We start from the raw sequence: 14,355 nt of genomic DNA on the forward strand, positions 1-14,355 counted from the left end.
AAAGTTTAAGTTGTAGGTTTAGTTACTTACAGATTTGCAACGTCATCTAAGAGACCATTTTAGTTTTCACTGTTCTGCATCTTTTACAATGGAAGATATTAATTGGTTAGAAGATATATTTTCTTCAAAGAAAAGTCACAGTAAAAAAATTATCTTTACTTCCTGGAAATAGAAATGGCTTTAACACAAAGACAACTCATCAGTTAGCATTCAGTGGTTCCTACGTTATTCAAATACTGTTTTTCTGCCTTGTTCACCTGAAGAGGCTGCACAAGACACAGAAGGAGTTGTTTAAAAAGGTTTTAGGTAAGAGGAATAAGAAATGACTATAATGGTAAAAGTCCTTAGCAGAATGTAGGGCTAGACAAATGTGCATGGTGAAAAAAAAAGAGGTAGTTATAAAAGGAAAGGCAGTCTTGGAAGGAAGACCTTAAAGATGATACTAAACAAGATAGGACACTCTGGAGGTAATTTGGAGTAGCAGAGGGAATTTCATATCTTGCAAATACAATCCACAGTCTTTTTAAGGACCTGCATAATAATTTGCTGGTGAGAGAGAAACATTTCTTCTCACTATGCAGTCATTCAAACCATGCTAACATACTGGCACCCTGTGCATGTTATGGGATTGCTTCTCAGTGAATACTGAATAATTACTCTTACCACTGGAGAGATTAATAGAATGAAAATTAAGCTTCTCTAAATGCAATCTTGATTATTAGGGCTCTGAGTGTGTTGCAGGGAATGCATTGCTCAAGTGTTCAAAAAAGTGCACAGTATGTACTGTGTTATCAGTATTTTGAAAGTTAAGAGTTTGACAGGAATTTCAGCATTAAATGTAATCCCATATGAAACACTCTCCAGGAGCTAATCTATTGCCATTTCCTGTTTATATAACTAGATCAACCATAATGAATTAATAAAAATACATGGCAATCCTTAATGCACTTAGCAAAGCATATACCACTGACACATTCTCAAAAATACTACTGGTTTATACAACACATTTCTTTTGCCCACTGCCTAGAATTTTGGAGAGTGTCTTGCCTTGAGGCTTAGCTCAGGCACGGAGCTACGTGGAGGAGGATGTTCCTCTCCCATGCCCATATTAGGTCCTAGGACAGTACTCTTGGTTCTGCACCCAGAACAAGGCCAGACTTTTCATCCTGGTAGGTCTGAGGTACCTTCGTGGAGAATCAAGGATCTGAAAACACTGAGTAGAGGCGTAGCCCTTCAGTGTCAGACTTTCTAAACCTCATACTGGCCATTACTGACCTGCTTCCACATCTTCTCACGCCGTGAGAGGGAATTGTGGTTTCCTATGCAGCCCTGAGTGAGGACACAGAGCCAGCACAGATCAAGCGATGTGCCCCAGCCCCTCTTCGAGCAGGGACCATGTTGTATATTCAGCAGGACTTCTAGTCTTTGGGAGATTTCCATGCTTTACTTCTCAGCACATACTTTTCCTATTGTTGGGGTGATGTTTTCTGATAACTATTTCTCCATCCAAACACATAGCTACCTTAAGGACCTGGTCCCAGCAAGCCACAGTGCAGGGGCATTTTTGATGTGGATTGTATGAGCTCTCAACTTGGTCAGGATAAGCTTATGAGTTCTGTGTCAGCACAGGCCAAATTACACTTATGCTGGATCTGTGGTTAACTATCACTTATGTTTCCTACATATTTCCATTACCTATGGTATCCTAGACCTTTTTCAGTTCAGAAAATAGAGGTCCTTTTGCTGTAATTTGCTTTAAAAAAGAGACAAACGTCTTTTAAGGAAAAGATGTGTTTTTCGCTTGTGGATTTGTAAAACACAGGAAGAGGAAGACCCATACTAAAAAAATAATAATGAAGAATAGAAAAATAATAACCAATAATAACTCTGAAGTAATTTGGGAGGAACAGACCAGGGCAGAAATATCTTGTAACTGTTCTCTGGCACAACACAGCTGGGAAAAAAGGGTTCTTTTATTTAGCATTTATTATTCATACTCAGTTACTCAATGTTTAATTAATTCTTTAATCAAAGTTTTGCGATGAATATTATTTTAGTTTCTTTTAATTTGAAAGGACAAACCTCTAAAGAAGGACATGAAGAAAAAGGAACTGAACTTACAGGACGAAGTGTGCCACCAGCTGAAGTGCCACTGTAACTGTTCTGTGAATTTACTCTGATAATGAATTTGTCTCAGATAAAGATCAGCAGATGTCCACGATTCTCTCACAAGTGGCCTCATCAAGTTTTTTTCTAGAAAGTTATCAAAATATTTTAAATCTTAATTAGTAATGAAAAGGTTACATAAATGGCTTTACTTTCATGTGACAATTACAAAACAACTGTTTAACCAGTTGATTGCAAGTGAAAAAAGAAAATTTTCAACCTTGAAAGTTCTGACCAACATAGTTTTGGTTTTGAGAGATAGGAGGCTGCTATCAGACACAAAATGCTGGAGGTGAAGGGACCCTGCAAACATAGTTGACATAACTATGTAGATATCAGCTTTTCAGAGAAGTTTTTTGTATTTATCTAAAATGATAGTCATCTGTCAGTTAAGTGACAAGGATTAGAGCTTTACTTTCAGTTTCATTCCAGGGAAAAAGTAGGATCAGTAAGCTCAGAAACATGCCTGGTTTTCTTTAAAGCAGCCATTAGTAGAAAATGAGAAGTTATAACCAAGAGTCCCTACCAGGTAGCACAAACTTATTTTCAGTTTAATTAGAAATTTTTGAAACAGCAAATGTTTACTCACAAATTCAGATGTGTACACATTGTGAAGTCCTTGGAAAGGCAGGAAGAAGACAATGTTGAGCAAGTATGAATGCAAGGCACTCACGAAGTTGGTACTCTCATGAACATACTTTTCTTTTACTTTTCATAAACATGCTGCCTTGGTAAGAAATTTACTGACTGTTTGTTTTCTGAGAGTTCATGGGATTGTTGCAAAATAGAACTTGCTTTCTTTGAACTTTTCTCTTTTTAAAATCTGATTAAAGCCAACATTACAGATGAGAGATTTCAATCATCCCTACTACCGCACCTGTTCTCTTGTTATTCCTATCTGTCACTGTCATTCTTTGGAGCATTAGAGCTGAAAGCAGATTAGGGCATCGTTCAGAGCTGTTCCCAAAACTAGCAGAGGTAAATGGTCTAGGTCTATGTAGTTTGTCAAATGGCTTTTCAAATGGCTTACATTGATATTGAGCTTTCTGCCTGCAGCTCATTTTTTCTCTGCCAATACTTCTTGGGTCTCCATTTATGGATCACAGCAGTCATTGGAGTCCTGCAGGAATCAGCAGCCCATCTGTCGTGATGAAAGGGTGAAATGTCATTGTGATTATAAACACAGTCTTGAACAATTACATGGAATGATGTGGGCATGGATGATGGTGATAATATAGTAAAGGGCCACAAACACAGAAGGTTCAACTGGTGATGCCATGCATGATTCCCTGTTCTTTTCTTTTGATTGTATGCAACTTGGTTAAAATTTCCAGGTAACTGTAAGTTCTGACTCCAGTCTGCACTCTCTTTGCAACATAGGCCATGTACACAGCTCTACCATGAGCTGTCTATAGCCCACAGCACAGTGAATAAGTGTGAGGGAACCATTTTACGCTTTGGATGACTAGCTTTACAATCCTCCAGTTCCTCATCTAGGGCTGCCACATTGGAAATCTCTGCTCCTTAAATTGTCCTTAATCAACACATAAACAGAAAGCAGAAAGTGGAGAAGGCAGAGATTGAAAGACTGTAATACTGATCATGCAAAATATGGAAAAAAGATCAGATATAAACCATGTAATTTTCCTTGAAAGCAGAGATCATAAAAGACTGGACTTTTTTTTTAACCTAATAAGGGTTAGCAGCACTTTGTTCTGTTTGTTCTGTTCCTTATCTGTTATGATTCTTGTTTCTTTCTAACTGTTTTCTTTGGAATCCTGTGATGGATTGAATGTTACCCCAGTTCTTATGACTGTATTTATTACCATCAGCCTCAGTATTTTTAGATAATGTGTAATTATATTAATTTCTGCATTCGGTGGCTTCTTCTGTTTCAATAATTTTTTTTGCACCTTATAGAGGCTTTTTTCCAATACTCTGAACACGCCTGCATTTGATGGCACTCCATTTAGATAACTGCATAATCATTTCACATCTCACTGTGATGGCAAGTCTTTGGAAATTCTGAGTTAGTACTGCCTGCAGGATTAAAGCATGAAAGAGCTGCCAAGCTCTTTGTCAGTACCTGAAAACAGGAAAACATCTACCATCCATCTCCTGAACTGGTCCCAGCATCTTGTCCTTTTAGGGATAAGAGACGGTAGTGAAACCCTGAGCAACATTCTACAACAATTTCCACCAATGCAGCTCTACCAGAGGTGATTAATTTCCATTACTAAAACTGATAATGACCCAGTTACATATGATGGTCCAGGTTCTTAAGGGTTATTGCATGGTAGAACGGGGTGAAGTGTTATATACAGTTGAAATACTATATACAATCCCAAAGGGAAAGGGAAAGGGAAGGGGAAAAAAAGAGCAAAAAAAAAGACAAAACCAAAGCAGATATGCACAATCAAAAAACTCAGGATCCGGTAAACTAAAGAATTAGCAAAAGAATATCTTACTATTTCCTTGGGATAGCACAATCGCCCAAACGCCACCGCCACACTGCCAGACTCTGGATCGGCAGAAACAACAGGCCCCGTAGGCCCGGCCAGGCCTCAGCTCCCCCACAGGAGCGAGACTGGCCTGTGGGAGTCTGCGGCCTCCAAACCTCGGGAGTCTGCGGCCTCCAAACCTCGGGAGTCTGCGGCCTCCAAACCTCGCCGGAAGGGAAGAGAGAAAGAGGCTTCTCTCTCTGTCTATTTATATGCTGGATTATGTAAAGGAATAGGATGGAATACTTCCTTCCTGGTAACCAGGAAGGAAGGCCTAAACTCATAACCATTAAAAGTGTCCAGGACATAATAAAGAATAATTCCCTAGTTGCCAGAGAATTGTTGGGAGACCATGCTGGAGACAGGGTAATAGTCCCTTACGGTATTTTCCATGCTGTTTCTCATGCTCCAAAACCCAGACAGCGATTTTTTATCTTCGAAGAAATGGAAAAGAAATTAGAAGTTTGCTCAGTATTGTATTAATTTTGTGCGTATATGTGTAATGTGAATTATCTCTAATAATTGCTGACAAATCTGAAGTGCCTACATCAGTATATTAACCATCAATAAATGAGAAGTGACAGTGGATATATGGTTGGCTGCTCCACACATTTCTGAACAAGATTGCTCTAGTTAAGACCGGAAAAATGCAGGATGAAAGGGCAAGCTTTTTTGGTGGGAAAACATCTCTAGAATTTTATTTATTCTTTCAATTGTCTCTTGAATAACTTTATAGATTACTACTTTCCTAGTGTAGGTTAGTCCTTATTTAATTAGAAGATAAAGACAAAGAAGAATCCCGTTTATAACTCTTAATCTATTTAAGTTATTATCTAGCCAGCAGTCCTGAGAGAATATTCCAAGTATTGAACTGATTCGTGCATGCTTCATTAGGTCTTTATATCTTAACTGTATATAATCATTCCCAGCTCTGTCATGGTTATCATGGTGGAATTTTCACTGAAGTCAGTGAACTCTGGTTGTAAATCGCCTGCAAAACACTGACTGGGACAAATTCTCTTGTTATCTGAAACCTTTGAAATGCCACTGGCTTGAGTGGAATTGCTGGAGACATGACTGAATTTGGTTTAATTTTCTGGTATTTATTCAAGTTAGTGCCTTGAAGACCTGGAGTTCTCTCATTTAATTTTAATATTTTCAACTGAACTTGACAAACACTGATAAAAATAGTACCTTTAGGGTTTGGTTGAGAAATCTTTTTGTGACAACTTGAAAGATGTCTGTTAGGATCAGCAAGACATTTACTGAGCTTTCAGTGGCCATAGAGGAAAGGTAGTTGAAAGCATCAGTCAACTAATAGGGTGCTTGAAAAATGGTAATTTTTAAATGGATTTTTAAAAATACACCTATGAGTTTATTGCATTCAGATTTGTGCAAAATACAGACAGTTAAAATATAGATAAAAATAAGTAATATAATTTTGTTCCAATGAAAGTTTGGGCTAGATTTTCTGACCTTTTCTCTCTAGAATAAAAGGAAAATAAGAGGAGAAAGGGAAGAAGGAGACACCTAGAGGAATCAAGAAGATAGCCAATTGAATGGCAGACATGCTGAATATGGGCATATGCACTTCCACCTGAGATATCAGAAGACCCATTAATTTCTCTTTAAAGCAGATTCAGCAGGGTATGCAAGAGGGACTGTGGATCACGTTGTGGTATGCAGAGTTTTTCAGATGGTTCTGATCAGAAAACAGTTGTCTTTTTTTTTAAAACTAAAGTAAAAATATTAGAGACCAATTCTATTAAAGTGGAAGTGTATTTTGCAACTTTTTTTGTTTGTTTGTTTTTGTGTATGTTCTCTTCACACTTACTTCTTCTGATGCATAGAATAATCTGTGCTTTTTGGCTTCCACAGATCTACATTGTGGAGCTGATTTGAACTTCACTTTGGTTTTACATTTTATCTACACACGACATTTATTCACCTTACTTTGGTGATGCTGTAATTTCAGGATTATTGACCCAGCCAGGCATAGTGATAAGAGGATGCCACATTCATTCAGTTCATTGTCTTCCAAGCAGGATGCTGACTGAGTCACTTGCATACTAATAATTCTGCCATCCTTTTCCACAAATCTCCCTCTTTATGCTCAGAAGACCTGACAAATCCCATCACAATTCATCATTTGGGGAGAACTGTGGAGGCTTTCTGGAGTGTTAAGTCACTGGCTATGGCCCCTGAATTCCCAGCCATATGTGAGCATGAACACTGTACTGGGGAGGACCAAGTGCTTAAAAAAGGCCTTGCATAATGTCGCTATTCAGAGCAAAATGAAGACTTTCTCAGAATCAACACATCTTTTTACAGGCTCCTATTGTCATAAGAGGTCCCCAGCTTGTTCTAATTATGCTACATATTTGCAGTTGCACAGAATGATTGTAGTTAGAAGTTGACAGTCCTGCATCCTTTTTCAAGAGCAATGTTAAAATGTTATTCCTGCTTTCTGAAAACAGTGAAGTGTACCGCAACCCGAGCAAAATTTGCAGGGTAAATACACTCTAAATCATTAATACTGCTTCCTAAAACTACATTGAGGTTTCCCACCCGTAGGTTGATTTAACCCAAATCCAGTAGGACCTGTGGTATGTATTGAGATCACAGCGTTCATTTCTGGGACTGTAGCAAGTTAAGAGCCTATCAGCATTGCAGTTGTGAATATATTTCTGAGGATTTATAATTTAGATTTACATATGCATCAATATGAAACTTGGCATAGGTGTGACATTTGGTTTTAAAGAGGAAAAAGGATTTTAGGTAATCAATTATTTTTTAAGTTTTGGAAATTTTTGCTGACATTCATACTTCGTGCTACAGTAATAGAAAAGGCAGTCACTAAAACTGAAATATTACAAGCTCTTTCTGTGGAAGATATGGTGTGCTAGCAATTAAGAAAATCTAAAGAAAAAAGACCTTAAATAAGATGCAAAGACAGGCACCTCTTTTTTGTATTTTCATTTTATTTGCATGTTATGTCACGTGAGATATTTATGACAACACTTGCTGTACCATATCCAAGCTATATATTCCCATGACAGATTTTTCCTTATGCTTAAGGTGGAAATATGTGGGTCTCCACTATGCTCTGCTGTACCAAATGATGCAATGAAGCCTTTAACGTTGTAATTCAGAGCTTCCCTTCCCTTTACTGCTCTGAACCAAAACTCCCAAGAGAAAATCAGGCATCTAGATGAGTCCTCTTGTAGCAGGTGGTACTATTCGAAATTGTAAATAAGCCATGTAAAGGATTTAACTTAGTTGTATTCCTACAACTAAGCTGTCATTGTTGCAATGTACTCACACATAGGATCTGAAATGTGAACTGTGTACCCAGGCACAGTGAAGAAGAGGAACACAGGAAAACACATGGAGTTCCTGATTCCAGACTGGGAATAGTGCTGGTATAGTTCACAGCAGAAAGGATCCCTAAACTTACTTCTATGGTGTCTACTGAGTGTCAGAGAAGCTTTTTTCCCTTTACATTTGATCCAGGCATCAGCTGGTTCTGCCCCACTGAGGGCAGCTTCTTTTCCCCTACCACAATCTCCTTTAGTGATTTAAGGTCACACAGAGATACCATATGCTGACCAAAAATTTTAAACTTAACTCCTTGTCTGCACTGCCCATCAGAGTTCAAGTTATAAAAGTCAGTATGCATGTTCTAGTTAACTGATACTATTAGCTCAGATCAGGACTGGTTATTGTCTTAGAGGAAAAGACATGGATTTTGTTAACATTAATGCTGACTGCCTCCCTGATCCAGACCTCTCTCCATCACCCCTTTCCTCCTCCTGGCACCTGAGGGTAGCAGGCATCTCACCTGCTCAGGGCAGCCAGGGTGTTGTTCCAGCTTCAGCCCCAGTGAAGTTAAATACTTGTCTACACTTGGAAATTAGATGGGAGTAACTGAATGATGTGAAGTGAGTGTGCAATAGCTTCTTCAGGATAAATCCACATGTGTGTAACCCTAATCTCTTTCAGCTGGCTACAAAATCCAAAGAGACATCCCTTGGCAGCTGAAGTAGTGAACTCTTTTGCCATGTCCCCTCTCTGCCACCTCTCTGGAGCAGAAACACAGAGGTCTGCACCGATCAACTTTTGCCAAACTGACATTTTTCTACTCGTTCATCCAATTTGTTTTTTTTTCTCCTAGACAATTTCTTATCTATAAGCATATTTTGCCTTATACTGCATGATCTCAGTTTCCTCTAAAGGCTCTTGGGAGGGACTTGGTCAAAGGCGGTTCAAAAATTAAAATAGTTACATCACCCTGCTCTCTTCTCTTTTTTTTTGACATACCCAAAGTATTCTACTGGACTGGGACAGGGTGCTGTGATAATGGAATGAAATTTGCAGTACCACTGTTCCCCTATAGAGCAGTATGTTTAATAGTGCTTATTTAATGCCAGGTTTTGCATTTAGTTAATTAATGTTAGAAGAATCTTTTATATCTTTCTCAGTTTTGTGTCCTGGTGGCAATCTTGGTTTGACATTTTCCTCAAATGGGTCAAAAATTACTTGAGTTGTTAGAATGAAAAAAGGATTTTTTTAAAAGTAAACATCAAGAACATTTCTATTTTTTCCTAGCAGAATTTAATGACACCTTTACAGACAATTGCACAGAGTTTTTCATTCCATTTCATTTTCTGTCTTATGTTTTTCTTTTTTTCTCTTTCTGTCTTCTTTTTTTTTTCTGTTAAAGTACTGGGGCCCATAAATGAGGAAAAGATAATGGCTTACAATCAATGCTCATGGACCAGACAGCTAATCTGAACTTAACTAAAAAGTCAATATTTAGCTGTACCTTATCAGTGGAGAAATGTCAAGCACAGAGATAGACATGAACAAATTTCCAACTGATTTCTCTTTCTTATGCCTCAGCGTTCAAAGCTTCATGGAAGAGTTTCAACATCAGATAAGACAAAACTGCCTTTGAAAAAAAACTCATGACAAATGACAAACTTGCATCTGCAGAGACTGGAATTTATGAAATGAAAGCACACGTCAAAAATTCATTCTAATCTCTCCTTGCACATTCCATTGGTCACCTTCTAGTCTGTGTGATGCAGCAGTTGATAGTTGAACACTACAGGCAGTCTTTAAGAGATAGCAGCAGGAAATGTTTTCTCGCTGAGTGAAGTCATAATTTGTTGCCACCCAAAACAAAATTGACATAAATCATTTTGAATTGTAATATTGCTAAGGAATTCAATATATATGTGATGTACTGACTGGGTATTGTGCTGTTGTGCAAGAATAAATCTCACTGCAAACAATTTGGTGATTAAAATTTATTTGGTAACTTATTTATCAGCTCACAGTGGACATCACTTCTACTGCAATTCATTTAGCTGCCTTGATTTTTGTGAAGGAACAGCTAATGGAGTTATACCAGTAAAGAATTTAACCCTTGGCTAGCAATTGGAACAGCTTCATTTATTCCTATTGCTATTCACTTCATGGGTGATCTCTTAATTTTAAGGCATGATGATCCAGAGCTCTCAAGCATGGTCATAGGGCTTCCCAGACTAGAGGTCAAAACAATGTTTTTAGGAATGGTCATAACCCATGGAATCCACTAGGTTTGTGTTTGGGTAATTTCAACATCCATCTATACTGCTCTTTGTGTATGGTAGGGAGGGGATGGATGAAAGGTGGCCTGTGGTGTGAAAAGCTAAAGTTCTGCTGCTTTGCTTTATGCTCTTTGTCAGTAAAATCTCCTTAGGGAAAAAAAATTGCATTGGACTAAAAAATGTTATTAAAAATATTGGTAAGAATAAACCAAATAGGCAGTAAAAATAACTGCATGATTAGTACGTACTAAAGCTTAAACATAAAAGGGTTGCCGGGGACTCCTCAAGATTGAAACAGTAATGGGAAAACTCCAGAAATTAATAGCTATATTGGGATCCTCAGAACTGGTCTTCATTCATATACCAAACATGCAAATTTTAGGTTTGCACCACTGTTATGGATATTTTTTAAAAAGTAATGACATCACCAGATTTCCCATGGTCCTCAGGTATTTATAATTTTTTAAATTTTTGAAGAAAGCCTGCCATAATTAGAACCTTAACTTTTAAATTGTAAATGCTTTTATTCAATGAACAAATAACGTTCAAGATAAGAACATGGGGAAAAAAAGACAATAAAACACCTTGGTAAAGTTTTCAGTGATGCTTTTGGAAATACTACACTTATGAGTCCACTTTTTCTCTGAAAGCATTTGAGACTAGCAGTTTATATACCCTTTATCAAACAAACATCTTGGAAATGTAGACAGTACATATATTGTTACTTCTCTACAGCATCTTCAAAGGTATTTATACTTTGGTAGCTACACACAGCAGAGCCAAAAAATGAATTAATTTTTTTTGACAAATAGGGATTATTTCATAATTAAAAATATTAATGTAAACATTGACATTTTCCTCAGAATGTAACGTAGGATAAATACGTGATAATTTAATAAAAGAAACATTGCATTATTTTCTCAGCCTGATCACTCATATGACAGTGCTTTATATGCATTAAATAACACCATTTGCTGCTATATTTATGTCCAGTTCATGAGAAATCTGTGGAAAAACTGATACACAGTTTACACTGCAGTGTAACTGTGCTGTTATTCTATTTTTGTTTGCATGTGCTTTCAAGATAACCAAAAAGCCCTTATGGTTCTGAAGGGTATCTTCTCTTCTTCTCAGGAAAAAAGTACTGCAAATGATGCCAATGTTTATTATCACACCTCTGTTTCACTGGAGATTTCAAAAGTTTGGAATCCTACGGGCAGGGTGTTGTTGGAAAGGTGCCACTCTCATGGATGAGTGCAGGACATTTGGAAAAAGTTGGCAGGGAAGAGAAGGGAAATTTTTGCTCCAAATAAAATGACTCTTTTTCTGCACAGAGCTCCAATGTGAGAGCAAAGAAGTGTCTGCACACATTCTCTGCATCAAAATCAGAGGTCAGGGTAATGCTGCTGACACTGTGGATGGGTCTGCTATGGACTGCCTGACCCAGCCCAGTATCCCTACGGTATTCACTTTGCTAACAACCTACACTATCCTGTACACTTGGTAGTCAAAAGACCATGAGAAGGTAAACTAAGTTCAGAAACTATCAGTTTTTCCCAGCTACCTGTAGAAATAGTGGAATTCTAACAACTACTGAGTGAAACGTGTGGCTGAGTTTTTTCTGTTGACCCTAGATGTCTCCTAGTGACACATTTCTGAGAAGGCTGTCATTGCATTCCTTATGGTTTGACAAGCTGTATCAAAGGCAGAGAAAGGTTGCTCAATCAAAAAAGGGAAGAGCCTCCAGCCCTCCATTTGGACTGGCTATAGCTGCTCTAGGGGAAACACAGCCAGAGTGGAAGACATTATCATATATGTCTGCCTGATATATCGGTGAAGATTTCTTTTCTACGCAGGTGCCAATTAAGAGGGTTCAGGATCAAAAATTATGTGTGGGAAGACTTACCACTTTTTCCTAAGCTAAGAAGTTGGTCATTTGATGTAAACCAAAGATACAGAAAATTTGCTTTTCATAACTAATTGCAGTCCTGGTATAGGAACATGTTTAACACATAGATTAAACATATTGCTTTGTTCCTTTAGTAGCTCTTTCTATCATGCCTTTAAATCTAATCCAGATTTTTTTGCAGTTGAAGTGCAAATAAAAGAATTGAAAAATATTAATTGTGGATTTTTGCCTAAGAGAAATGCATAAATTAAGGTAAAATAAATCATATTTTGAAATTCTCTATAATCCAAATGCAGAATTTTACCCATTTAGAACTTCAGTATGTTTATTTGTCCACCTGGGTTTATTTTATAGAAAGGTTTTCTGCTTTGATTCTCAGACACAAAGAAATGGAGAATCCTTCAATTTTCTTGGCAACTTTTTCCAAGGAGTAATCTCCCATAGCTTCTAAGAAATGTTTCCTCTTCCTAGTTCTGTTTCAACCATCGGTCTTTGATCCATTTTTCTTTGGTAGGCTAAGGAGCACATTATTAACATCTGGTAAGTGCTTAAAGAATAGTGTCAAGTAACTCCTGCATCTTTCTTTTGACAAGCTGAAGAGATGAACATCTTTAAAACATTCTCAATAAGGTATTTTCTTAAAGTCTCAAGTTATTTTTGTGGCCTCTCTTTGTAACATCTCCAAGTTTCAACACCCTTTTTCTAATGTAGATACCAGAAATGAATTTGATATTCCAGAACTGATCTTGCCAGAGTTGCCCACAAAGGCTGAATGTTTTCCTTGCTCCCAGCTCTTCTTTTTTCTTTATCCAGGGCTCAAAGAGCACTTTGGATGCTGCATTGTACAGAGTCCTCGTGTTTAGGCTGTAATCAATCATAACTTACAAATATGTAGCCTCTGCCTCCCAAAGGTCTCATCCCCTCCAAGTACAACCTCTGTTCTTTGTTCCCAGCTCTATGACTCTCTGACTGATCAGAAAAAAGCCTTGAAAGATGACAAAGTGGTCTGGGAGGGTGCCACCACTGCATGCTTGTGCATGTGTAGACCAAGGCTCCCATGCATGGGGGACCTACGGCTGGGCAGGGCAGGGCTAGAGGGAGCTGGAAATCAGTCCTAATGTGGATTCACTGGGGCAGGGTGGTCCTGGGAGGGGCTAAATGGGGTTCTGGGCTGTGGGTAGGGTGGGGGGCCACTGGATGCTGGGGTGGGTAAGTCAGGCCTGCCAGTGCCCTGGGGAACAGCCAGTTTGTCCAGCTCTTATGTGTCCCTGGCTGTGTCTGGAGGTAGGACACAGTGGAGGGTAGGTTTCAGGTCTGGCCGGGTACAGTCATTTTTGTCTTGTTTCTGTGAACTAGGTTGACACTGATGGTCCTGGACACCTCCAGTGAATGCACTGTCTGCCTTGGTGCTTGTGCTTTTCGCTTTTCTCTCCTCACTGGCCATACTGGAACACAGTGTTAGCTTTAACACCATTAACTGAGATGACCTACTCTAGACAGCTGCACAGAGTCAAGATATTTATGATTTATCCCTGAATAACTTGTGGCTTTTTAAATTTTCCCTTAAGGAACCTTGGAAAGCAGACACCATCACCTCCTGGTTTTTTTCTTTTGCAATGATTGCCTGCTTTTGTCATTTAGAAAGTTTTCATTGCCTCTGTCTTTTATCTTTTTTACAGCAAAATAAACAGATTTGTTTTGTTCCTACCCCTTCTGCACTCAGAGAGCAGTTGTCTTCTCAGAAGACTTCTCGTGGCCCTCACAGATCTCTGTGTCTTAGACTAATAAATCAAAATTCTTTTAATCATCCCACGAAAGTCATGCTTTATAAAGACCTTATTCTTTTTTCTTCTCTCTGTATTTTATTTGTCTGTTTTGTTTGTTTTTTTTTTCAAGTACAGTGGCCCAACAGGTTCCTATACCATAGTTGTGATAGACCTTACCTATGACAATTCTATTAATACTTAAACAGAATTTAAGTAACAACTGCCTTAAATATGAGGGGTATCAAGGCAAGATATGAATATAATAACTATATAGATAATTATACCCAGAGTCCAGCGGATTTTGTGCTGTTTGGTCCCTTGAAAAGCTCACCTAAGTATATTTTCTGTTATATTAATTGGGGAGAACAGTGCAGCAAATTAAGGAACGGGAACCAAGATCTTAAACACTTTTCCCTTTC

General features: G+C 38.2%; 1 long non-coding RNA gene across 3 annotated transcripts in view; it reads right to left on the reverse strand.

Annotated features, from left to right (window-relative positions):
- LOC127477642 (uncharacterized) overlaps positions 1 to 4,916 on the reverse strand; it is a 40,552-nt gene extending 35,636 nt beyond the window's left edge. For 2 of the 3 annotated variants that reach the window (XR_007906994.1, XR_007906996.1), the window contains exons 1-3: positions 4,832 to 4,916; positions 4,635 to 4,783; positions 3,044 to 3,307 (exon numbers count right to left, since the gene is read on the reverse strand). This is a non-coding gene — a long non-coding RNA (uncharacterized LOC127477642). The remainder of the gene's footprint in view (positions 1 to 3,043; positions 3,308 to 4,634; positions 4,784 to 4,831) is intronic. The other variant, XR_007906995.1, reaches the window with a different exon arrangement.
- Between the last annotated feature and the right edge of the window lie 9,439 nt (positions 4,917 to 14,355).

Source organism: Manacus candei, unplaced genomic scaffold, assembly GCF_025592945.1.
Source record: "Manacus candei isolate 608988 ecotype Guabito, Panama unplaced genomic scaffold, ASM2559294v1 h1tg000056l, whole genome shotgun sequence".
NCBI lineage: Eukaryota > Metazoa > Chordata > Aves > Passeriformes > Pipridae > Manacus > Manacus candei.